At 41.7% G+C, this 27,329-nt stretch overlaps 1 pseudogene; it reads right to left on the reverse strand.

Annotated features, from left to right (window-relative positions):
• Positions 1 to 422: 422 nt before the first annotated feature.
• Positions 423 to 27,329, reverse strand: part of LOC110944406 — a 47,393-nt pseudogene continuing 20,486 nt past the window's right edge.

The raw sequence follows: 27,329 nt of genomic DNA on the forward strand, positions 1-27,329 counted from the left end.
CGGGTGTAGAACCACCATAGTCATTCATCACCTGGTATGGCCAAAGAATTGCCTAAACACGTGACCAGTCGTTTTCTGGTAGATCGATTCCCGACAGTGTCCGAGGGTTGGACCAACATAAATACCCCATAGCGTGGCTGCAGGCTGAAGATCATTGGCGGAGACCACGTCGGACAATTTTGAAGCTTATGAGTTATGACACATCTTGCAATGTTGAGTGCACCCTCAACCACGAGTACTTGCACATTAGTGAAGGCACCCTCAACAAAGCAAAAATTGGTAACCAAACCTTTTGAGTTGTCATCCAGGTTGCATCTGCTTGTGCCTGACATACATGTTCGATGTGTAGATACATTTTCTTAGATGTTTAAATCAAAACGCCATTCATGCGTTAACATCATTTTCGTTTAATCTAACCATGGTTAACCTAAAATTAGACGAGTGACATAATAGAATGCAGAAACTGAAAAACATCACAACCGTATGATGGGGATAACAGAATACAGAACATGTAAAAAAGGAAGGACTTTGATGGGAGAATTAAATATTCACACAAGTTAGAACAACGATATAATAAATTTATAGTTTCACAACACGAATGAGTCATAAAACGGTATATGTGCAAAAACGCCAGTCACAAGCCTAAAGTAAGGGAGCCACTCGGTCATTCTGTGTACACATATATACAATTCACATTCAAAAAAGGTGAATGGCACCAAATATACTCAGAATTAAGTTACTGCACATCGACCCCCTCTTTGTTATTATTCTACACAGTTTCCCCATGCCGGAGCCCATTATCACCAGGGTCCATGTAACACCCCGTGTTTTCCCAAAAGTCAAAGTCAAAGTCAAGAGTTGACTGTTATTGGAATTAAAGATCAATAAAGATTAATTTCATTTTAGTTTCATTTTGATTTTCATATTATTTGGAGTAAGTGTTGTATAATCAAACTAATCGGCCGATAATCGAACTGTGAATCAACGACCGACTGTGAATGATAGGAAGTAACAATGCAATAAAGCTAGTCAATCAATAATCAAGCTAATCAAATCAATCATCGAACTCAAGTGTGGATAATTTTAATGCTTTTATACGTGTGTGTGTGCCTTAAGTGTTACTTGTGCATGTTACTTTTATGTTAAAAGGTGTGGTGAATCAATCAAATCAATCGAGAATCGAAGGATAATCAAACTCAATCGAAACCGACTTTGAAAATAGGTTGTAAGGATGCCTGTATGTTAGATATAGTAGTTGGGACTGAAAGAAATTTGAATAGGAACTCTATCCTACTCTACTCCTCAATTATCGAACTCGAAATATCAAAAATCGACGCGAAACACTCAAAACCAGGCAAGCCGATCGAACAGGGCAACCTGATCGAACAGGCTAGCCGATCGAACAGGCTGTTCGATCGGACAGCCGCTCGATCAGGGATGCTGTTCGATCAGCCAACCCTTTCCACTTTTGGAAGCCTATAAATAGGGCTGTCCTTGTCAAGCTTTCCACTTTTGGAAAAGCTCTGACCGACCAGCCTTCTATTCTCGCCATTTCTCAGATTTCTCTCAAACCTGTAAGTATTTCGCTCTAATCCTTGTACGTTTTTGTTCATTAATCGATTCTCCATCTTTCTATCTTTCAAAACTTGGATTTCAACCGCGAAATCACCAAGATCTAGGTGTTCTTGGATGATGTCATCATGGTGTTCTTCAAGAACACTAAGTTTTGACATCATTCCACCATGAATAGCTTAGATCTAACCGATTTCCACATAAATAACCTAAAATCTACCAAAGATCTTAACATTTCACGGTGGAAAAGGATTGGAAGATGGGTTTTCATCTATCTTTCAACTCTTTTACACTCAAAACGGTGAAAACGAGACTTGAACCGATTTATAAATCAATCTAAACAAACACATGGTTCAAGACTCGGGTTCTACCGAGAGATATACCGATTTCGGGTTAAACGTTAAACTTAGGTTCCAAACCGTCTCTGACCGAGCTTGGGTGATTCCTGCTCGAGTCAGTAGACTAAGTAGGGACTTCAGCTTTGTGGTTCAACTCGTAGTCAAAATATCTCTAAAACATCAACAATTAACGGGAATAACCAAGTGTTAAGTGATAGATTAACCGAATCGAGAAGCTGGCCGAACGGCTAGGCTGTTCGATCGAACAGCCCAACCGAACGACTACGCCAGCCGATCGGCTAGGCTAACCGATCGACTAGCACCTGGACCCACCAACTCACAAAAGTGTAGTATTGACGAGGTACTGTTCGATCGACTACGCCACTCGATTGAACATTACTGCTCGAATCATGAGATACTATACTTCAACACTTAACCTTTTCGAAACATTGGAATGTCACCCGATCGAGCATGCCACCCGATCGAGTGACACTTTGCCAACCCTCAGCTGCTAACCGATCGGTTGGGCTAACCGATCGAACAGCCCGTTCGATCGGCCAACTTGAAAGGTAATGCTGCAAGAACTTCAAAAGTTCAAACCATCATACACAAACACATCTTTCTCATCCAAGGAAGAAACAATCCACTTGAAGGAACCAGCCGATCGAGCCAGCCGGCCGATCGAATGGATGTTCGAACGGACTTTCAAACCAATCGAACAGCCCACTCGATCGAACTGCCGTCCGATCGAATGGCCTACTCGATCCAAGTACATTGTTTACTTTTTTCCGCGTTACTCATCGTTGTGTTATCGAACTATTCAGGCTAACCTATTCTCTGTGCTCCTTTCAATCCACAACCAACCACTGTGAGTATACTCGATCCCTTTTTGCTTTCAGCACTTTTGGGTGTTACATACGTAATCTATCAAATTCACAACGACACAAACTATTGGAACGCTAACCTACTTGCATGTATTACTTGACTAAATGATTACTGTTTATTATGTTTACACGTGGAGTGCTATCTGCCTACTTTAGCAACGTAGTACTATAGTTTGGACTCAGCACCCGTTCACACGGGGGTTGCTAAGGACAATTACTTGCATGGATTACAGTGGTAATCATGTATTGCGAACTGTCTCGGACAGTCAACTCGAAGTCGTTGGTATCGATGGTCCCATGTTGATAATTTACATGCATCGTTTGCCCTTGTGTACGTGCTTGGTTATGCGTAAACTTTTCGAACTTTATATGCTATATCAAACTTGTGTACTCACCTTTACATTATATGTATTGACTTTTATTTTAACGTATGTGACAGGTGTTTAAGCTACTAGCGTGCTAGGGAAGCGAGGCAATAATAAGCTTCTAGGAGCCTGTGACCTTAGGACAGTGTCCACATACCTGCTCCAGGGCCATAATTATCTGTAGATCTTGTACTGGCACCTGTAGTCAGTAAGATCTACAGTTAGCCGTCTAGAAGTCTTAAGACAATATTTTAATTCGGTCTGTAATAATTAAGAATTGAGTTGTCGGGACAGTTCCCATATTGTTTAGTTGATTTCTATGATAACTTGTTATTATTTGGGACACGGTATGGGACGTGTTATATAACTGAATTGTATGTTAGTTGTTGTGGAAACTTCTAAACAATCTGTTTCGCTCAGTGCCGCGCCCCGATGATTCCGCCATCGGTTGGGGTGTGACAGATTGGTATCAGAGCCATAACTATAGGGAATTAGGTTAGACACGATCTAGTCCGGATCGCTGTCTTAGAGACCTAGACTATAGCTAGGAACCAAGAGACCAAGTTTATGTGCTTATTTTATGTTGTTTCCTTCTATTCTATCATTACATCCGAACTCCGAGCCAAATTTTGTAATTTGGACGGGATTAGGAGTGAAACCCGCGAATTCCTGCCTAAATTACAAATTTTTGCCAATTATTTTGTGCGATTTCTATCAACAAACGGGGGAGAATTATACCAAATTAGGGCTGAAACCCGTAATTTGATGAAAACTTTCCTCTAAATTTTCTTAAAACAAGGAAGAAATTGCTGAGCTAGGGGTGAAACCCTAACCTTGGCAGTTATTCCAACTTTATTTCATCTCGCCAAGGCAATTGACGGACTCCAACGACCTGAACTCACGAGTATGGCCTAGAATGCGCGTGCATAATGCCCAAGAATCGAGGCAGAAACATGTCCCCTAGAGTCGAAAGTGACGACAAGTCAACTGTGAATAGTTAAATTGCCATGGTTAGTCAAAGTCTAGTAGCCGCAGACAATCCATTTTCCGATTTTGAGTGTTGCTTCGTTGATTTTATATGATTTACCTGTTTACGTGTTTTAAAATTCGCTGATTGCTCCATTTGTTATCAATCTGCGTGACCTTTGTTGCTATCCTATCTCGGTTCAAATCCCTGTTGATGTGATCTAAACGGAACCAGTGTGCTATGCCACGCTATACGACTAAGTTAGACGATACCATGTGATGCTATCCGATATGCAAAACGAACGACACTCGACTTGTGGTTATAGGTTTCTGTTTTCTGACAGCCTCTGTGATAAAATTTCGTACGTGTTTAGGGAATTAAGTGCTCTATTTGCTTAATTGCTTATGTGCCCTAATTGCTTCTGTGCTTATGTGCCTCTATGATGATGTGCTTATGTGTTTATATGTGTTACGTGACGTGAGATGCGACGTGATTCTAAGCTTTAGTAAACTAAGACGTGCGAGATTCGAATTCGTTGTGTTGAGCCCTATGGCGATGTCTATTGCAGACCATGTCGTCATCATCAAGAACTCGCCAAAACCTTTCCCGTCAGGAAAAGAGAGACCGACGTCTCGCCAAGCTCATCTCAAGGTCTGTAGCGAAAGCTGTCAGCGAGGTGTACGAAAACACCAGCAAGTCGTCGGAAGAATCCCGAACCCTCACTGAATCCAGCAAAGCTCCGTTCAGTTTCAAGCAATTTAAGGCGTGTGGACCGAAGGAGTTCACTGGTGAAGAGGGCCCTACAGGCTTATTTCACTGGTTTGACTCAGTGGAAGTTACCCTTCGTCAAAGCGGATGCCCGGATCATCTTCGAACTCTCAATGCTACCGGTGTCTTCCAGTCGCGGGCATTGGACTGGTGGACAGCCGAAAGGAATAAGCGCGGGAACGACGCTGCCTACGAGCTGACGTGGGAGGAACTGAAGGCTATCATGCTGGACGAGTTCTGTCCTCCCCACGAGCGCCAAAAGTTGGAGGATGAGTTCTGGACCATCAAGCAGAAGGAGGGCGACAACGCTGGTCTCACCGCCCGTTTCAAACAACTGAGCATTATCTGTCCAGACCAGGTCAAGACTCCCGAGATGACCATCAAGAAATACATCCGTGCTCTTCCGGATTGTGTTGCAGATTTTGTGTTCGCCGCCAAACCCGCATCAATCGAGGAAACCTACCTACTCGCTGCCGAGATTAATGACAAGCGAGTTAAGGCTGGTGTCTGGGATAAGCCATCCAAGTCGTTGCATCAAGTTACTACCGCATCAACCGACAACCCTACTGCTCAAGCCTCCAAGTCCTCGAGAAGAAGAAAGAAGAACAAGAGTTGTGCCGCCGCAACCAATGCTGCTCCTCTTCAGTCAGTACCGCCACAACAGCAACAACCACAGCGCACTGCGCCAGTGATCAATGCGCCGCCGGCTAAGCGTGCGTACACCGGCCCCCACCCACTCTGTGCTACATGTTCTTATCATCACCCGGTGGGTGTGGCCTGCCGTTACTGTGCCCACTGCAACGTTTACGGGCATTTCACTACGAATTGCCGCTATGGTCCTCGTCAAACGCAAGCTCAAGCCGCTGTTAACCAAGCCCTGCTACCTGCTCCTCAAGCTCCTCAAGCTGCACAGGCCCCGGCAAACAATGTTCGGACCTGCTTTGCATGTGGTGACCCTAACCACTTCGCAAACCGGTGCCCGAACAGAGTGGTGAAACAAGAGGCCCAACAACCCCAGCAACAACAACAACAGCCTCAACAACAAGCCGCTCACGCCAGAACTTTCAACATCAACGCACGCCAGGCTCAAGCTGATAACAACGTGGTCAATGGTACGTTCCCTGTGAATGGTATATATGCATCATGTTTGTTTGATACTGGAGCCGATAACTGCTTTGTGTCATTTGAATTTGAGAAGCTACTTAGACGTAAGCGCTCTTATCTTTCGTCACCCTTCGAAGTGGAAGTCGCTACCGGAAGAACCCTTGCTGTCAATTCTGTACTCCGTGATTGTACTCTCAAGCTCAACAATCATATATTCCCGATTAATCTCATTCCAATGCAGCTCGGAAGTTTCGATGTCATAGTAGGCATGGACTTTCTTCGTGAAAACCATGCTGAAATTGTGTGTTCCGATAAGATGATTCGTTTTGTGCTAGCTAGTGGTGATATTCTATGTGTTTATGGTGAAACTACTGCAAAAGATCTCAAGCTCATGTCATGTCTTCAAGCTCGCAAATATCTCCGCAAGGAATATCGAGCCTTCTTGGCCAACATTGTTGTAGCAGAGACGGACAAGAAAAGGAAAGTTGAAGTCAAGGATGTTCCCGTTGTCCGAGAATTTCCTCAGGTGTTCCCTGATGATCTTCCTGGATTACCTCCAAGTCGTGATATCGACTTTCGAATCGACCTTATTCCAGGAGCCAACCCAGTGGCCAAAGCTCCGTATCGACTCGCTCCATCTGAGATGCGAGAACTCTCAAACCAACTCCAAGAGTTACTTGAAAAAGGCTTCATTCGCCCGAGCACTTCTCCATGGGGCGCACCAGTCCTTTTCGTCAAAAAGAAGGACGGGTCGTTCCGAATGTGCATCGATTACCGGGAATTGAACAAGCTGACCATCAAGAACCGATACCCCTTACCGAGAATCGATGATCTGTTTGACCAATTACAAGGTGCTCAGTGTTTCTCCAAGATTGATCTACGTTCAGGCTACCATCAGTTGCGGATTCAAGAGGAAGACATACCCAAAACCGCTTTTCGAACCCGATACGGCCACTACGAATTTGTTGTCATGCCTTTTGGTTTGACCAACGCACCCGCGGTCTTTATGGATCTGATGAATCGCGTGTGTAAACCGTTCTTAGACCGTTTCGTCATTGTATTTATCGACGATGTCCTGATCTATTCCAGATCGAGGGCCGAACATGCGCAGCATTTGCGATTGGTTCTCGAGTTGCTTCAGGGAAACCAACTCTACGCCAAATTCTCCAAGTGTGAGTTCTGGATGGAGGAGGTTCAATTTCTGGGTCACATTGTGAATAGTCGGGGTATACACGTTGATCCTGCAAAGATTGAGGCCGTCAAGGGATGGGTTACGCCAAGGAATCCGTCAGAAGTTCGCTCTTTTCTAGGATTAGCAGGTTACTACCGGCGATTCATCGAAGGATTCTCAAAGATTGCTGTACCGCTTACCTCCCTTACTCATAAAGACAAGCCTTTTGTGTGGGGAACCGCGCAGGAGACTGCTTTCCAAACCCTCAAACACATGCTGTGCCATGCACCAGTTCTTACACTGCCGGACGGAAGCGATGACTTCGTTGTCTATTGTGATGCTTCAAACCTTGGACTTGGCTGTGTTCTCATGCAACGAGACAAGGTTATAGCTTACGCATCTCGACAGCTCAAAATCCACGAGAAGAACTATACAACCCATGACCTTGAGCTAGGCGCAGTTGTCTTTGCCTTAAAGATTTGGCGACACTACCTGTATGGTACAAAGTGTACGATCTTCACCGATCACAAGAGCCTACAACATATCTTTAATCAGAGAGAACTCAATATGCGTCAACGCCGATGGGTAGAACTTCTCAACGATTACGACTGTGAGATCCGTTATCACCCAGGCAAGGCGAATGTAGTTGCAGACGCCCTCAGCAGAAAGAATTACGTGATAGGTGTTCGAAACATCCAGGCTCAGTATAACCTCGAAGCTCTCATCCGCGAAGCACAACACGCTTGCTTTAACGAGCGTACGTTGAAGAAAGAACGAATCTATCACGATGGAACTCAGCTCGTGAGCAAAGCCAACGGGATATTCTATTATCTGGACCGAATCTGGGTTCCGAGGAGGACAGATTTGCGAAAGATCATCATGAACGAAGCCCACAAATCCCGATATTCCATTCATCCCGGTGCGGACAAAATGTACCAGGACATTCGCTACAAGTACTGGTGGCCTGGGATGAAAAGGGATATTGCTCTATATGTTGGTAGCTGTTTAACTTGTGCAAGAGTCAAGGCTGAACACCAAAGACCTTCAGGCTTACTCGAACAACCGCCGATACCCGTATGGAAGTGGGAAAGCATAGCTATGGATTTCATAACTAAGCTTCCGACCACGCCATCAGGTCACGACAGTATTTGGGTTATAGTCGACCGTCTAACCAAATCAGCCCACTTTCTGCCAATACGAGAAGACTATAAGGTGGCCAAGCTAGCCCAAATCTACACCGACGAGATCATTAAGAATCATGGTACGCCTCGAGACATCATTTCTGATCGCGATGCTCGGTTTACATCGAGATTGTGGGAAACTTTTCAAGCAGCTCTTGGTACGACGCTGAATTTGAGTACCGCATTCCACCCGCAAACCGACGGGCAGACTGAAAGAACGATTCGTACTATTGAAGACATGCTCCGTGCGTGTGTTATCGATTTTGGTGGTAGTTGGAGCAAACACCTACCGTTGGTCGAATTTTCGTACAATAATAGCTATCACTCCAGCATCGAAATGGCACCTTTCGAAGCCTTGTATGGTAGGAGATGTCGCTCGCCTATTGTATGGCACGAGGTCGGTCATTCACAATTGACTGGGCCCGAGATTCTGCAAGAAACGACTGACAAGATCCACCGGATAAGGGAAAACTTGGTGAAGGCCCGGGACAGACAAAAGATGTACGCCGATAAACGACGCAAGCCCCGCGAATTTGCAGTTGGCGACTACGTACTCCTAAAGGTATCACCTTGGAAGGGAGTAGTCCGATTCGGCAAAAGAGGGAAACTTGCGCCTCGATTTGTTGGACCTTTTAAGATTCTGGAAAGGATCGGTAAAGTTGCCTACAAACTCGAATTACCGGAGGAACTCAGCAATGTCCACCCGACTTTCCATATTTCAAACCTTCGAAAATGCGTAGCCGACCACGACGCAATAATACCACTCGACGATCTTCAGGTCAATGAGACGCTACACTTCGTGGAAAAGCCTGTCGAAATCATGGACCGACAGACCAAGCAACTCAGACGCTCTCGCATTCCTATTGTAAAAGTACGATGGGAAGGCAAACGAGGCGCGGAGTTCACTTGGGAACTCGAAAGTGACATGAAGGCCAAGTACCCGCAGTTGCAGATAGATCTGAAGCATCAAATTGGTAAAAGCACACGGCGATGTACGGTTCTCGGCCTAATTTCGGGACGAAATTCCCTAAAGGAAGGGAGACTGTAACACCCCGTGTTTTCCCAAAAGTCAAAGTCAAAGTCAAGAGTTGACTGTTATTGGAATTAAAGATCAATAAAGATTAATTTCATTTTAGTTTCATTTTGATTTTCATATTATTTGGAGTAAGTGTTGTATAATCAAACTAATCGGCCGATAATCGAACTGTGAATCAACGACCGACTGTGAATGATAGGAAGTAACAATGCAATAAAGCTAGTCAATCAATAATCAAGCTAATCAAATCAATCATCGAACTCAAGTGTGGATAATTTTAATGCTTTTATACGTGTGTGTGTGCCTTAAGTGTTACTTGTGCATGTTACTTTTATGTTAAAAGGTGTGGTGAATCAATCAAATCAATCGAGAATCGAAGGATAATCAAACTCAATCGAAACCGACTTTGAAAATAGGTTGTAAGGATGCCTGTATGTTAGATATAGTAGTTGGGACTGAAAGAAATTTGAATAGGAACTCTATCCTACTCTACTCCTCAATTATCGAACTCGAAATATCAAAAATCGACGCGAAACACTCAAAACCAGGCAAGCCGATCGAACAGGGCAACCTGATCGAACAGGCTAGCCGATCGAACAGGCTGTTCGATCGGACAGCCGCTCGATCAGGGATGCTGTTCGATCAGCCAACCCTTTCCACTTTTGGAAGCCTATAAATAGGGCTGTCCTTGTCAAGCTTTCCACTTTTGGAAAAGCTCTGACCGACCAGCCTTCTATTCTCGCCATTTCTCAGATTTCTCTCAAACCTGTAAGTATTTCGCTCTAATCCTTGTACGTTTTTGTTCATTAATCGATTCTCCATCTTTCTATCTTTCAAAACTTGGATTTCAACCGCGAAATCACCAAGATCTAGGTGTTCTTGGATGATGTCATCATGGTGTTCTTCAAGAACACTAAGTTTTGACATCATTCCACCATGAATAGCTTAGATCTAACCGATTTCCACATAAATAACCTAAAATCTACCAAAGATCTTAACATTTCACGGTGGAAAAGGATTGGAAGATGGGTTTTCATCTATCTTTCAACTCTTTTACACTCAAAACGGTGAAAACGAGACTTGAACCGATTTATAAATCAATCTAAACAAACACATGGTTCAAGACTCGGGTTCTACCGAGAGATATACCGATTTCGGGTTAAACGTTAAACTTAGGTTCCAAACCGTCTCTGACCGAGCTTGGGTGATTCCTGCTCGAGTCAGTAGACTAAGTAGGGACTTCAGCTTTGTGGTTCAACTCGTAGTCAAAATATCTCTAAAACATCAACAATTAACGGGAATAACCAAGTGTTAAGTGATAGATTAACCGAATCGAGAAGCTGGCCGAACGGCTAGGCTGTTCGATCGAACAGCCCAACCGAACGACTACGCCAGCCGATCGGCTAGGCTAACCGATCGACTAGCACCTGGACCCACCAACTCACAAAAGTGTAGTATTGACGAGGTACTGTTCGATCGACTACGCCACTCGATTGAACATTACTGCTCGAATCATGAGATACTATACTTCAACACTTAACCTTTTCGAAACATTGGAATGTCACCCGATCGAGCATGCCACCCGATCGAGTGACACTTTGCCAACCCTCAGCTGCTAACCGATCGGTTGGGCTAACCGATCGAACAGCCCGTTCGATCGGCCAACTTGAAAGGTAATGCTGCAAGAACTTCAAAAGTTCAAACCATCATACACAAACACATCTTTCTCATCCAAGGAAGAAACAATCCACTTGAAGGAACCAGCCGATCGAGCCAGCCGGCCGATCGAATGGATGTTCGAACGGACTTTCAAACCAATCGAACAGCCCACTCGATCGAACTGCCGTCCGATCGAATGGCCTACTCGATCCAAGTACATTGTTTACTTTTTTCCGCGTTACTCATCGTTGTGTTATCGAACTATTCAGGCTAACCTATTCTCTGTGCTCCTTTCAATCCACAACCAACCACTGTGAGTATACTCGATCCCTTTTTGCTTTCAGCACTTTTGGGTGTTACATACGTAATCTATCAAATTCACAACGACACAAACTATTGGAACGCTAACCTACTTGCATGTATTACTTGACTAAATGATTGCTGTTTATTATGTTTACACGTGGAGTGCTATCTGCCTACTTTAGCAACGTAGTACTATAGTTTGGACTCAGCACCCGTTCACACGGGGGTTGCTAAGGACAATTACTTGCATGGATTACAGTGGTAATCATGTATTGCGAACTGTCTCGGACAGTCAACTCGAAGTCGTTGGTATCGATGGTCCCATGTTGATAATTTACATGCATCGTTTGCCCTTGTGTACGTGCTTGGTTATGCGTAAACTTTTCGAACTTTATATGCTATATCAAACTTGTGTACTCACCTTTACATTATATGTATTGACTTTTATTTTAACGTATGTGACAGGTGTTTAAGCTACTAGCGTGCTAGGGAAGCGAGGCAATAATAAGCTTCTAGGAGCCTGTGACCTTAGGACAGTGTCCACATACCTGCTCCAGGGCCATAATTATCTGTAGATCTTGTACTGGCACCTGTAGTCAGTAAGATCTACAGTTAGCCGTCTAGAAGTCTTAAGACAATATTTTAATTCGGTCTGTAATAATTAAGAATTGAGTTGTCGGGACAGTTCCCATATTGTTTAGTTGATTTCTATGATAACTTGTTATTATTTGGGACACGGTATGGGACGTGTTATATAACTGAATTGTATGTTAGTTGTTGTGGAAACTTCTAAACAATCTGTTTCGCTCAGTGCCGCGCCCCGATGATTCCGCCATCGGTTGGGGTGTGACAGTCCAAACCACACGGAGATTCATACCATTTCGGATTCTCAGGGTAGAAGCTATCAACTTGCAAACCAACAAGACTATCTGTCTCCATAGTTTCATCATCCCTCACAGGTTTTATTAGTTTCGAGTTCTCGTCATTGAGTATCGTTTTTGCATCAATACCACCGCATTTCAGCCAGTTTTCGGCTTTACAAGCGTAACCCAAGAGATCCTTTTCATTCCTTAGATTTGCCCTGATCTGATCCCAAGAAGCAACGTCCCCAAGCGTTTGGCCAAAACTGTCGTCGTCATCTTCAATTAAATTTGTATCCTTGTCATCACCGTAAATCATTTGATGATGACTCCACTCAGCTATATCGTTCTCTCCCACCAATACGTCATCAGGCTGCAGCTTCTCAGAAAGCAACCCTTCTGAATTTGACTCGTATGCCCCAACGCTTCTAACCTTATTCAATAGATCGAACAATTCCCGAGACACTGAACCGAGTAACTCGGATGGGATTTTTGTCAGTTTCCCTTCAAGCAGCCGAACTTCATTTTTCAACTCCTTAACTTGTTGCAAGACAGAACAACGCATATCATCCTTCTCTATAAACGCAAAACACTCATTCTCTGCTTCATCAGTTACCCCGTAAACCATATCCTGTTCCATTAACAACCCTCCTTTATGCCCGAGAACTCTATGCATTATCCTCGCGTTACCATCCAATGGCCCCGGTTGATGTCCTGTATGCACTGCGTACAACTTAAACACAGCCATCCCCTCTTCTTGATAAACAAAAGTTTTATCCTTCTCGTTATAATTCAAAATCGGCACAATCGCTCGTATCCTAAATCCACATCCACATCTCTTCGAAGCATACGGCTCTCTCTTAAAACTCCTCGATTTCTTTGACGACGACGCAGGCTCCCCTGCTCGATGACAAGCATAATCCTTAACCTCCTCCATAAATGGCTTATACCTAATATACTTCTGCCTTATACACAACACAACCTTATGTTTAGCAGCCAATTGCTGCAACTTATTCGGCACTTCTTTCGCAGGCACATCAAACGACTCCGTATACTCAAACCTACGCCGTTTAGACCTTCCTCCCCCACACGCATCCAAATCCGAACAAACCGGACACGCAGCTACACAAACCCTAATATACGACTCCGGAATACCGTAAAACTTAGCACCTACAGTCCACACCTGCTTAATCCTCTCTATTGTCTCCTTTAACCCTAAATGCTTCGAATCATCATCACCGCTATGAAAACTCATAACTATATCCTGCCACTGACTACTACACGAAACAAATTGATTACTCGAATTGTTCTTAATCTTAAAACACAAAAACTCTTCACCGTTTTCGCCTACGTGAACCGTTAACTTATCCTGAATCCGTTTCCACGTCGTTACATACGCAGTATCCTCGTTACGATCCTTCCACACCGACCGCCAGCTAGCGAGCACCGAAACCGGTGTCGCCTCACTAATTTCATCAGGAGTTGCAAGGCGGTTTTCGACAATACAACGGATCATCAAAGCATGAGCCGCAGTGTTAAATGTGTAAAACTAAGACGATATATGAGGCTCTGGATCTATACACTGAAACCTAGGGTTTGTATTTGTATTTGTAATTGTAATTGTTTTTGGTTTACCTGACGGAATAGTGTCGTTGTCCGATGAGGTGTGGCTGACGTCATCTTCGTCGTCGTATTCGTCACGGAAGAAGTCGAATTGTAACACCTCGAAATTTTGTGTCCAATGATGTGTTAACACGTGTCATTTGATTACACGTGGCATTTATATTAAATAAAGGACTAATTTTGACAAACCTTGAAAGTATGTAAATTCGAGGGTTATAAATGCCAACAAGGGTAAATATACTGTATAATAACCCTAAAATAATGCTTGTACCTTCAAACGAATAAATCATGGATCGTACGGAAGCGAAACACGAAAGAAAGTGAGAGATTACAAGCTACAGGGGTTAACTGTGGCAACATGTTTAATTATACCTCTGAGTGACCCTTTAACGTTCCCAAAGCTTTGTAACAGTGTTATACACTCACTAAAATATAATATATAAATTTCGCGAAGTTTCGTTATGAAACAGGAAAGTTACGATCGAATTCGTAGGAGAAGGGTTAAAAGCGTCAATAATATAAATTAAGGCCTTCTGAATAATAAATAAATTAACCAGGGGCTTAATGACACGGGTAAATAACGCGAGGTCCCTAATCGTAATTAATCAAGGGCCTTATCGCAAAGTTACCCCTTCAAACCCGAAAGGCGAGGTAATTAATTACCAAGATTTTTAATCATTACAAAAAGATTTGAAAAAGATTTAATTTTAACCCCTTACGGACCGTAAAGGGTATGCCTTACGGACCGTAAGGAGGGGGAATGATTGCTGAGATCCGCCTATGGCTTACGGACCGCAAGGCCGAAGCCATACGGTCCGTAAGCAGCGCCCAGCGACAGATTTTTGGCTGTTGGCTGATTTAAGAGCCAAGACATGAATTTATGGGTTTTTCAGAGGTATGGTTGCCCCCTACTCGACCCATAACCCTCTAGGACACATGCCACTGATCCACATTCATCCATAGCATGAGTTGTAATGATCTAAAGGCTTGTCCTTGACTATAAATAAGCACCTTATGCTCACAACATTCATCACAACTCAAACACTCTCATCTGATCATTCCAAAAGCTTTCAAGTCTTCTTCTCTGCTCTATAATCAAGTCTTTACTTCTGTAAGTTGCTTAGTTCCTTTGTAGTTCAATTTATGCTTAGTAAATCACTAGAAACCAAACCGTCGTAAATACGGTTTGACTTTAAAATAAATCCGTGATGGTTCTGTCTTATGACGAATCAAAGGTAGTTATGAGTTGGAATTTATGTGGGTAATAACCCTCTAAAAGGGTTCCCTCTGATCACCACTCTAACTATGTCAAATGTCGAGTCAAACGTGTACTTAAAAAGTCAACAGAAAGCTATTTTGCCGTTTTATACATAATCTGTAATATATATGCTATGAAACCTGTTTAGACACTCATAAAACATGATATTAAGTATAAAAACTCGTTTGCGCTCGTTTGAATCGACCATTTGCTATATTGACCCGGTTCGGAGCCGAATGTCGCAAAAGTTTGACTTTTGCTTTGACTTCAGTTCTGACCCGTTTTAGTGAGGTATAGATATGCCTTAGGACTCTCTTAGGACCAGGTTACATGATGGTATAGACCTCTGTGATCGGTTCATGATTTGTCCGAGTCTTTTACGCATTTCCGTTAATCGCCTAAGAGTTGACCGTAACGGCCTTTTAAAAATAAAACGAGTATTTCGGACACGTGAACGGACCCTAACCTTGCTTACTAAATTATAAGCATGTCCTTAAAGTTTCACGCCAATCCGAGGTCTAGAATAAGAGTTATGCTAAATAGCGCAATTAAAGAAAACTTTTGTAATAAACGGCGCAATTAGCATAACGCCTATCTAAACCAAGATTTCGTCACCAAAACTTTTACCCACTGTTATAAAATAATATTTTTGGAATTTTAAAGATTTTTAATAATTTTTACCTTGCTCATAACCTGCGGTTATGGCTACGGTTCGGTAAATACCGAATATGCCCTTTTCGACCAAAACGTGAGTTCTACAAAATCTTTTGACCCGATTCCAGTTGCTACTGATTTTAAATAATAAATAAAGTATTTTAGACTTTATAAACTGTTCGGGAAACTCAGATTTCCTGTAGAACTCGAAAAGCCCTTTAAAAGTCTTTAAAACGACCGAAAAGCCCCTACGGGGCATAATATTAACTTAAACTCGTTACGGGCATCACGGAAAGTATCCTACTGATACCACAACCTCTTTAAGGCATATTGACTTAGGAAATAAGCGTAAGACTCTCATGGTTAACCGTTTCGCCTATTGCGCGCACGGTTCGGCTTATGAAACTAGTTTTCATAAATTAGCCGATACGGGTCAAATTATATTATTTGGACCCCAAAATCCAGAGTGTGAACCTTGAACCCATATAAAACAAGTCTCTGAACTTGTTTGGGGCAGAATCACATTTCATTCTCGGTTTTCGCCTTTTCGCGCGATTAAACCATATTTATATTCCGGAACCAACCGGTCTAGGCTACGGCCAATATAAAGACCCGTTAGGATTCTAAGAGGTTAATTAAAACCTTCGTTCCAGATTAGGAGCCCAGTAAAAGCTATCGGTGATTTAATCAAACTAAGGGATAATACTTGCAAAGGTAAATACTTTAACTTATTTCCCCTATACGGGCTTGGGTTACGGTATGTTAATACCGCTTGATTGAGCATTATATTTTTCCATCGCTTAGGTGGTTAATTAAATAATATGATCGGCTCATTTAAACAGTTTTGTTTCTTAAAAGCCTTTGGGGGGTTTAATGACCGTTGTCCCGGATATCCTTGGCATCATTTTACGAAATGGCCACGACCATCGACATCCCGGTGTAGGCGTACACCCGGTATACATTGTCGACATTAAATTAAAAGACGTAGGCGTTGGTTTTTATACTACGGTTTTACGCAATGTGGTGTGTCTATAAATCTTTAACCCGGCACGACCCGGGCTACTGAACGCATAAAAGAACATGTAAAACGTTCACAAGATTTTAATAATTTTCCCAAGTTATAAAAGAGTTTGTGCCTTGTGCATTCAAATCAATTTTAATAAACATTTTTAAATGTGTCAGTTGAATGTATTTACCAGTGTAAACTGACGTATTTTTCCCCAAAAGATTAAGTGCAGGTACTATACGAAATGGGCTGGTAATAGCTTCCTAGGCATCACGAATAGTCTCGCAAACTCGATGCCGTATCTGAATGAACAATATTTTATCTTTATTTTGATCCGATGTGGATACATGCAACTTCTGTAATACATTTGATATTACAATCAGAGGTTGAAGTATATATTTATCTTTGAAGCTTCCGCTGTGCATTTATATAATTGTGTGGTTTGACTATATTGTTGCCAACATCGTCACGGTAATCCCCCACCGGGCCCACCGGTGATACACGTGGAAATCGGGGTGTGACACGAATTCCGGCATCGGAGGGAGGGAGAAGTCCGGCGGAGGTTGCTGGTGGTGGTCATGGTGGATTGGAATCAACGGTGGAGGATCGGCGATCTGGTGAAAGGGATCCGGTTCGAGTTGTTCGAGTTTACTTGTGTTCATGATCTGTGAGATTGATCTGTGATGAGTGATGAAGAAGACGACGAAAGTTGAGTTTACTCTTCTGACATGATGAGGGTTTGATGTTTGGAGTTTATGAAAAACAAATAATATAATAAGTTTTGTTTTATCCCTAACTTTATTGTCACAACTCCAATATGAAGGTTATGGTTACTTTTAAGTTTAAAGTTGAAATTGTAGATCTTCTCTACAAAATCTTGATGCAAATTGTAATGTTAGGATAATAGGATGTGATTCAATCTTGATCATAGAATTTAGAAAGATGTTATGAATGAATCAACTTGTTAAGATGCGATGAATGTTTTACGTTTAACAACGTACTTAATTGTTTGATACGTCATGAAAAGTACTTGTTTTGTTTCAACCAATCATTCTTTGCTTATTAGCTTTTCCGTATAAGTGGTGGTGACAGCGGTGTGATGCGACTGTTGTAAAGACAACGGTGTGACAATGACGGTACGGTGGATGACAGGGACTGGTGACAACGAATGACATTCTAATCCGTTTATGTTTGTTTTACGACATAAATGTGTTACAAAATAAAGTACCTTCACCAGATTCTAATTTTTCAAATTTCAATTCTCATAGCAAATTTGGTTTAGTTAAAATTTTTTTAGAATTGCAACTCAGACGTTCTCTGATTTTAGAACTAAACTACATATTTTTATCCAAAACATGGATTGAACCTAGGGCCGACAAAACATGTCTAATTGTTTTAAACAGGTAAGACAGCCCGTTGAACTGTTTTATATCACATGTGAATAAGACACTTATATGTTTTATGTACCAAGAAGCAGAAGTGATGATCAGCCTCCTAATTTTAATTATTTTAATATATATAAAATTAGTATGGTGTCCTTTTTATCAAACAGGTTTAATCATGTTATAAGCGGGTCAAGAATCTGAACCATCATTATTTGAAAACACATAGTCTTATCCTACACCTTAATACTACTAGGCCAAAGGCCTTTTTTAAAAACAACTCACAATCCTAATGCGCCAAGATTCTATTCGAGTTTATTTAGATGTAAAATTAAATAAAAAACAAATAAATGAATAGGGGTACCGATACCGATGTTATTCTGTTCGGCTCGCAACGGTATGCTATTATCAAAAGGAAAGGAAAACGTAGCGTAAAACAAATATTAATAAAAAAACTCATTTAATTTTTTGACAAAATTATATACCAATGTTTTGTTAAAAAATAAAAAATCAGAAAACTTACTATGAAAAAAAAAACCCATAAAAAACAAAACTACAAAAGACAAAAAGCCACCTATCCTAGTAATGTTGTGTATTAATATATATAGATAATTAGAACTCCGTATATTATACGTGTTTAATAAATATAATTGTATATCGTAAATAATAAAATAATATATTTTTAAAAACCTCGTTTATTACACAGATTTAATAAATATAATTTTATATATTAAATAATAAAAAATATAATTTTAAGAACCAAGTGTATTATACAAGTTGTATAAATGTAATTTTATATACAAATAATTAAAAAAAATTATATTTTTAAAAACTATATGTATTACATGGGTAGAATAAAAATGTAATTTTGTATACTAAATGATAAAAAATTATATTTTTTGAAAAACCAATGTATTGTACGGATTGGATAAATTTAACTAATTAACAGATATAATTGATATGCGATGGATACGTTATTCAAGAAGCAATCAGTAGCCATTTGAGTGATAAAATGTGGGTACCAATTTCGACAATTTGATATTTTTTACCATGTAACAAAACTAATATATTTTTTAATAACGAAAAATAAAAATAAATAAAATATTAACACAAAGTTTGGTTTTTGTGACAAATAATTTATTTTATTTAAAAATATCTTATGTAAAATTATAACAACCCTCCTAATTATTTCGACACCCCTAATATATTTTAAAAGCCCTAATATGTCCTAAAATATAACCCGTATGCGAAATCCAAGCACAAAATGCGTTAAAACATTAAAAATTAAATAAAAACAAAAATTTTTAAGCTGTCGCGGGGCGCGTCGCCCCTTGGTCATTTTCGTCGCGGGCCGCCAAGGCCTGGCTACGAGGCACTCTCTAGAAGCCGCCACGTGTTGACACGTGGCGAAGCTAGACCGGTGACACATCGAAGCTAGGGCCTACAACTCCTACGTCGCGGGGCGCGACGCCCTGCCCCTGATCTCGTTGCGGGGCGCAACGGCACGTCAGAACAACCCTATAAATTTGGAGCTCGGGCCTTCATTCAAAACTCGCTCACGATCTTTTCTTTCTCTCAATTTTCACGTAGCATACATTATACTCAGGTATAATATCCCCCTAAATAACGAAGTTCTGCTCCGTTGTAAGTATCATAACCCCTGGATACGTATTAGATACTCTGCCCGATTGATCTAGGGTTCCGTAACGGCTGTCGTAGTTCTGCCCGACGTAGTCGTTGGAATGCTGTCTCGGGGAGGGTATTACTGATGTTAAAATGAGTTATTATACTAACGCGTGTGCATTTGTGTATTTATAGATTGTCACCAGGAAACCCTTATAGAAAACCTAAAACAACAATGTGAGTAATCTCCTTTTTGCAAATTATTTTTACAAAACCTCACACGATTAATTATATATTAAACAATTATTAAGTATTTGTAAGGATACAATTATCGTCGGTATGTTGGGGTTTTGCATACAAAATTTGTTACTACCTTGTGATGAGTAACATGACCACATGTCGGGTTGACAGTACCGTGGGTGGTAATTGATATGACTTGGAAACAAATGTAATTGCGTGAACGCCCTCAATACTGTACAATGGTTTTTACTTAAACTTGATTGAACTGGGATTCACTCACCAGTATTTCCCACTGACAAAATATTTTTAAACGCGTTTCAGGTAACAAAATATGAAAGCCAAATAGAAGTCAGCTGGACAGCACTGAAGGCTTGGAAAAGTGGCAATAAAGTTACCTAAAATAAATAGATGTTTTATTAAATAAAATAGGGTTTATCCCTATGGACACGTGTATATTTAAACTTGGGATTTTTCCCATTTGTTTAATATTATAAAAGCGTGGTATTTTACTCTGATAAAATATTTCCTAACTACAGTCCTGATGTTAATTCCGCTGCTAAAACTGACAAACACCGGATACCACCGAAACTGGCCGCGGCCGCCCGTTCCCGGGACAGTTAGGGGATGGGGGTTGCAACAGAAGGTGGTATCAGAGCTAAGCCACTGATTCAGCCACAGAAGTGTTCTGCTGACACCAAAATTCAAAGTGTTAGGAAATAAATTACGGAAACTACGTGCATAATTGTATTTTATTGTTATGTGTTATCTGAAAATTTGTTAGTTTACAGTATGAGCGACCAAGGACCATCCGACGCGTATCGTCAGTTGTCTGGTTCGCTAGAAGCGAAGGCGCCTCTTCTCAGCCTGCCCTGTCAGGGTATTCTGCTGATAATGAAGAAGGAATATTCGTATTTAAGGCTCAGTCTGAAGAACCATTCCCTCAAAAAAAGAGAGGATGGTTCAGTCGGGGAGCACATGAGCGTAGGAAACGAATGAAAAAGTTGCAAGAACAACGAGTGCTAGCAGCAGCTAAAAGGGAAACCGATGCCCACACCCAAGACATGCTTAATAGGAGTTTAGCCAACTTTCACATTTTAGCAACCCCAGCAGCCGACCCTAACCTGGAACAACTGATAGCACCCCAACCATTACAGCCCATGGAAGTAGAAAATAATCCTGAAAATCAAGTAGAAATGCATGACTTTAACCCGGAGGAGATACCTAGGATACCAGCACCTAATCCCTTAGACCCAGATTATGACCCGTGGTGGGATGACAATAGGGACTATGTGCAAAGTTACCCCATACAAGAAAACATGCCCATGCCGAATCTAGGAGCATACCCAGGGTTGGACCCTCTAGATCCCTATTACGATAACGTTGTATTCATTAGGGAAATTTTAGAGAATCCTTACCCATACCAGGCACCCACACCCCCATACCCGTACCAGGAACCCGCACCCCAGATTCCAAACCCAGTCCTAAAACCAGCACCCCCAATGAGTGCAGAAAATGTACAAGAACTCAGGATATTTGGTGAGGAAATCTTAGAAAGTAGTGAGAGAATGAGACAGGTGGGAGAGCGACTCGTCTGGAAGTACGACGAGCGCAATATGGATTTCTGGATGAATCCATATCCGTGAATGTGATGGTAGAGATGGTGATAATAATAATAATAATATAATATAATAATATATATGTGTGTATGAAAAAAAACTACGGATGCCTACTACTAGTAGTGTAATTTTTATTTCCGTTGTATTGTAATTTTAATTTTTAGTTCTGGCTTGTACTAGATGCATATTATATAAAAATAGAGTAAGTCACAATGATCGACGCTTTTGAACAAAACGTGTGTCATGTGATTGGCTATATCAAATATTATTTTGTGATATTAATGCGTGGTAAATGTTTAAAATTCAGATGGACAACGAAGTGAACCAGGAAAACCAGAATCATAACCACCTGAATAACGATAATCTGAATAACAAGAATCCGAATAATAATAACAATGGAAACCAAGTGGATATAGCGCCATCCAACACATTGTGGCACAAGGAATTATAGACGCAATGCTATTTATTATCCAAATGGTTAAGGAAGCGGATTAATAAAAGTAAACATAGCAGTAAGCGACCAACTGAACCTGAACACAGCGTAAACGATGGACCCGTACTTCAAGCGCCCATTCCCAAAAGAAGAAGAACCATGCCTTATGGTTGTTCTTACAAAGAATTCTGGTCCTGCAAACCAATAGAATTCTCGGGCAATGAAGGACCCATTGCAGCTCTACGCTAGATAGAAAAGACTGATGCTGTTTTAAAAATAAGCAAATGTGCGGAAGAGGACAAGATAACGTTTGCTTCCAATCTGTTTAAGAACTCAGCATTAGAATGGTGGAACACTATCCTCCAGTCTAGGGGAAGTGATATGGTTTACAATATGGAATGAGAGGAACTTAAAAACATGGTGGAAAGGAAATTCTGCCCTCCCAATGAAAAGGAACAGATAGCAAATAAATTCCTAAACCTTAGAATGACTGGAGTAGATAGCAAAGGGTACACTACTACATTCTTTGAATATGCCAGAATCGTGCCAACCCTTGCATCACCTGAACCAGTATTAATCTCCCATTACATCTGGGGATTAATTGGGTAGATTAGGCATGTAGTCAAGGCAACTAGACCTCAAACCATAGAAGAAGCTGTAGAACTAGCAAATACCTTGATAGATGAATTAGTGCGTACTCGAGAAGAAGACCAGAGAAGAAACCTAGCTCAAAGGCTTACCCAGGAATTTCGTTATGGAAATTCCAATCGTAGGAACGTAGGTTCTACCTCTGCACCGTACTGCAAGGCTTGTAAGAAGAAGCATTCGGGAAAATGCTCCACTTACTGCAATTTCTGCAAGGCACCAGGACACAAGGAAGAAGATTGCAGGAGGAAACCTAATAATGGGATGTGCTTCAACTGTGGAGAAAAAGGTCACATCAAGCCCAACTGTCCCAAACTAGTTCTGTCACACCCCAACCGATGGCGGAATCATCGGGGCGCGGCACTGAGCGAAACAGATTGTTCAGAAGTTTCCACAACAACTATCATACAATTCAGTTATATAACACGTCCCATACCGTGTCCCAAATAATAACAAGTTATCATAGAAATCAACTAAACAATATGGGAACTGTTCCGACAACTCAAATTCTTAATTATTACAGACCGAATTAAATATTGTCTTAAGACTTCTAGACGGCTAACTGTAGATCTTACTGACTACAGGTGCCAGTACAAGATCTACAGATAATTATGACCCTGGAGCAGGTATGTGGACACTGTCCTAAGGTCACAGGCTCCTAGAAGCTTATTATTGCCTCGCTTCCCTAGCACGCTAGTAGCTTAAACACCTGTCACATACGTTAAAATAAAAGTCAATACATATAATGTAAAGGTGAGTACACAAGTTTGATATAGCATATAAAGTTCGAAAAGTTTACGCATAACCAAGCACGTACACAAGGGCAAACGATGCATGTAAATTATCAACATGGGACCATCGATACCAATGACTTCAAGTTGACTGTCCGAGACAGTTCGCAATACATGATTACCACCGTAATCCATGCAAGTAATTGTCCTTAGCAACCCCCGTGTGAACGGGTGCTGAGTCCAAACTATAGTACTATGTTGCTAAAGCAGGTAGATAGCACTCCACGTGTAAACATAATAAACAGCAATCATTTAGACAAGTAATACATGCAAGTAGGTTAGCGTTCAAATAGTTTGTGTTGTTTGTGAATTTGATAGATTACGTATGTAACACCCAAAAGTGCTGAAAGCAAAAAGGGATCGAGTATACTCACAGTGGTTGGTTGTGGATTGAAAGGAGCACTGAGAATAGGTTAGCCTGAATAGTTCGATAACACAACGATGAGTAACGCGGAAAAAGTAAACAATGTACTTGGATCGAGTAGGCCATTCGATCGGACAGCAGTTCGATCGAGTGGGCTGTTCGATTGGTTTGGAAGTCCGTTCGAACATCCATTCGATCGGCCGGCTGGCTCGATCGGCTGGTTCCTTCAAGTGGATTGTTTCTTCCTTTGATGTGAAGGATGTGTTTGTGTATGATGGTTTGTACTACCTTTCAAGTTGGCCAATCGAACAGCTGTTCGATCGGTTAGCCCAACCGATCGGCTAGCACTTCATTGTTTTCAAATATGTCACTCGATCGGTTGGCATGCTCGATCGGGTGACATTCCAATGTTTCGAAAAGTCTAAGTGTTTTGAAGTGTAGTATCTCATGATTCGAGTAGTAATGATCACAATCGAGTGGCTCGATCGATCGAATAGAACTCTGTCAATATTACACTTCATGAGTTTGTGGGACTAAGTGCTAGTCGATCGGTTAGCCTAGTCGATCGGCTGGCATAGTCGTTCGGTTGGGCTGTTCGATCGAACAGCCTAGCCGTTCGGCCAGCTACTCGATTCGGTTAACCTATCACTTAACACTTGGTTATTCCCGTTAATTGTTGATGTTTTAGAGATATTTTGACTACGAGTTGAACCACAAAGCTGAAGTCCCTACTTAGTCTACTGACTCGAGCAGGAATCACCCAAGCTCGGCCAGAGGCGGTTTGGAACTTAAGTTTAACGTTCTACCCGAAATCGGTATATCTCTCGGTAAAACCCGAATCTTGAACCATGTGTTTGTTTAGAATGGTTTGTAAATCGGTTCAAGTCTCGTTTTCACCTTTTTGAGTGTAAAAGAGTTGAAAGATAGATGAAAACCCATCTTCCAATCCTTTTCCACCGTGAAATGTTAAGATCTTTGGAAGATTTTAGGTTATTTATGTGGAAATCGGTTAGATCTAAGTTATTCATGGTGGAATGATGCCAAAACTTAGTGTTCTTGAAGAACACATGATGACATCACCCAAGAACACCTAGATCTTGGTGATTTCATGGATGAAATCCAAGTTTTGAAAGATAGAAAGATGTAGAATCGATTGATGAACAAAAACGTACAAGGATTAGAGCAAAATACTTACCGGTTTGAGAGAAATCTGAGATTTAGTGAGAAGAAGAGGCTGGTCGGTCAGAGCTTTTCCAAAAGTGGAAAGTTTGACAAGGACAGCCCTATTTATAGGCTTCCAAAAGAGGAAAGGGTCAGCTGATCGAACAGCATCCCTGATCGAGCAGCTGCCCGATCGAACAGCCTGTTCGATCGGCTAGCCTGTTCGATCAGGTTGCCCTGTTCGATCGGCTAGCCTGTTCGATCAGGTTGCCCTGTTCGATCGGCTTGCCTGGTTTTGAGTGTTTCGCGACGATTTTTGATATTTCGACTTCGATGAACGATGATTTGAGAATGATAGAATTCCTAATCAAATTACTTTTAGTCCCAACTACTATATCTAACATACAAGCATCCTTACAACCATTTCGGGTTCGATATCCATTGAGTTTGATTCACCTTTGAGTCTTGATTGATTTTGATTGATTCACCACACACTTTAACATAAAAAAATAAACATGCACAAGTAACACATAAGGCACACACACACGTATAAAAGTACTAAAATCCCCACACTTGAGTTTGATGATTGATTTGATTAGCTTGATTATTGATTGACTAGCTTTATTGCATTGTTACTTCCTATCATTCACAGTCGGTCGTTGATTCACAGTTCGATTATTGGTCGATTAGTTTGATTATACAACACTTACTCCAAATAATATGAAAATCAAAATGAAACTAAAATGAAATTAATCTTTATTGATCTTTAATTCCAATAACAGTCAACTCTTGACTTTGACTTTTGGGAAAACACGGGGTGTTACAGTCTCCCCTCCTTTAGGGAATTTCGTCCCGAAATTAGGCCGAGAACCGTACATCGCCGTGTGATTTTACCAATTTGATGCTTCAGATCTATCTGAACAACTGCGGGTACTTGGCCTTCATGTCACTTTCGAGTTCCCAAGTGAACTCCGCGCCTCGTTTGCCTTCCCATCGTACTTTTACAATAGGAATGCGAGAGCGTCTGAGTTGCTTGGTCTGTCGGTCCATGATTTCGACAGGCTTTTCCACGAAGTGTAGCGTCTCATTGACCTGAAGATCGTCGAGTGGTATTATTGCGTCGTGGTCGGCTACGCATTTTCGAAGGTTTGAAATATGGAAAGTCGGGTGGACATTGCTGAGTTCCTCCGGTAATTCGAGTTTGTAGGCAACTTTACCGATCCTTTCCAGAATCTTAAAAGGTCCAACAAATCGAGGCGCAAGTTTCCCTCTTTTGCCGAATCGGACTACTCCCTTCCAAGGGGATACCTTTAGGAGCACGTAGTCGCCAACTGCAAATTCGCGGGGCTTGCGTCGTTTATCGGCGTACATCTTTTGTCTGTCCCGGGCCTTTGCCAAATTTTCCCTTATCTGGTGGATCTTGTCAGTCGTTTCTTGCAGAATCTCGGGCCCAGTCAATTGTGAATGACCGACCTCGTGCCATACAATAGGCGAGCGACATCTCCTACCATACAAGGCTTCGAAAGGTGCCATTTCGATGCTGGAGTGATAGCTATTATTGTACGAAAATTCGACCAACGGTAGGTGTTTGCTCCAACTACCACCAAAATCGATAACACACGCACGGAGCATGTCTTCAATAGTACGAATCGTTCTTTCAGTCTGCCCGTCGGTTTGCGGGTGGAATGCGGTACTCAAATTCAGCGTCGTACCCAGAGCTGCTTGAAAAGTTTCCCACAATCTCGATGTAAACCGAGCGTCGCGATCAGAAATGATGTCTCGAGGCGTACCATGATTCTTAATGATCTCGTCGGTGTAGATTTGGGCTAGCTTGGCCACCTTATAGTCTTCTCGTATTGGCAGAAAGTGGGCTGATTTGGTTAGACGGTCGACTATAACCCAAATACTGTCGTGACCTGATGGCGTGGTCGGAAGCTTAGTTATGAAATCCATAGCTATGCTTTCCCACTTCCATACGGGTATCGGCGGTTGTTCGAGTAAGCCTGACGGTCTTTGGTGTTCAGCCTTGACTCTTGCACAAGTTAAACAGCTACCAACATATAAAGCAATATCCCTTTTCATCCCAGGCCACCAGTACTTGTAGCGAAGGTCCTGGTACATTTTGTCCGCACCGGGATGAATGGAATATCGGGATTTGTGGGCTTCGTTCATGATGATCTTTCGCAAATCTGTCCTCCTCGGAACCCAGATTCGGTCCAGATAATAGAATATCCCGTTGGCTTTGCTCACGAGCTGAGTTCCATCGTGATAGATTCGTTCTTTCTTCAACGTACGCTCGTTAAAGCAAGCGTGTTGTGCTTCGCG

The sequence above is a fragment of the Helianthus annuus genome, chromosome 6, assembly GCF_002127325.2.
Source record: "Helianthus annuus cultivar XRQ/B chromosome 6, HanXRQr2.0-SUNRISE, whole genome shotgun sequence".
Lineage (NCBI taxonomy): Eukaryota > Viridiplantae > Streptophyta > Magnoliopsida > Asterales > Asteraceae > Helianthus > Helianthus annuus.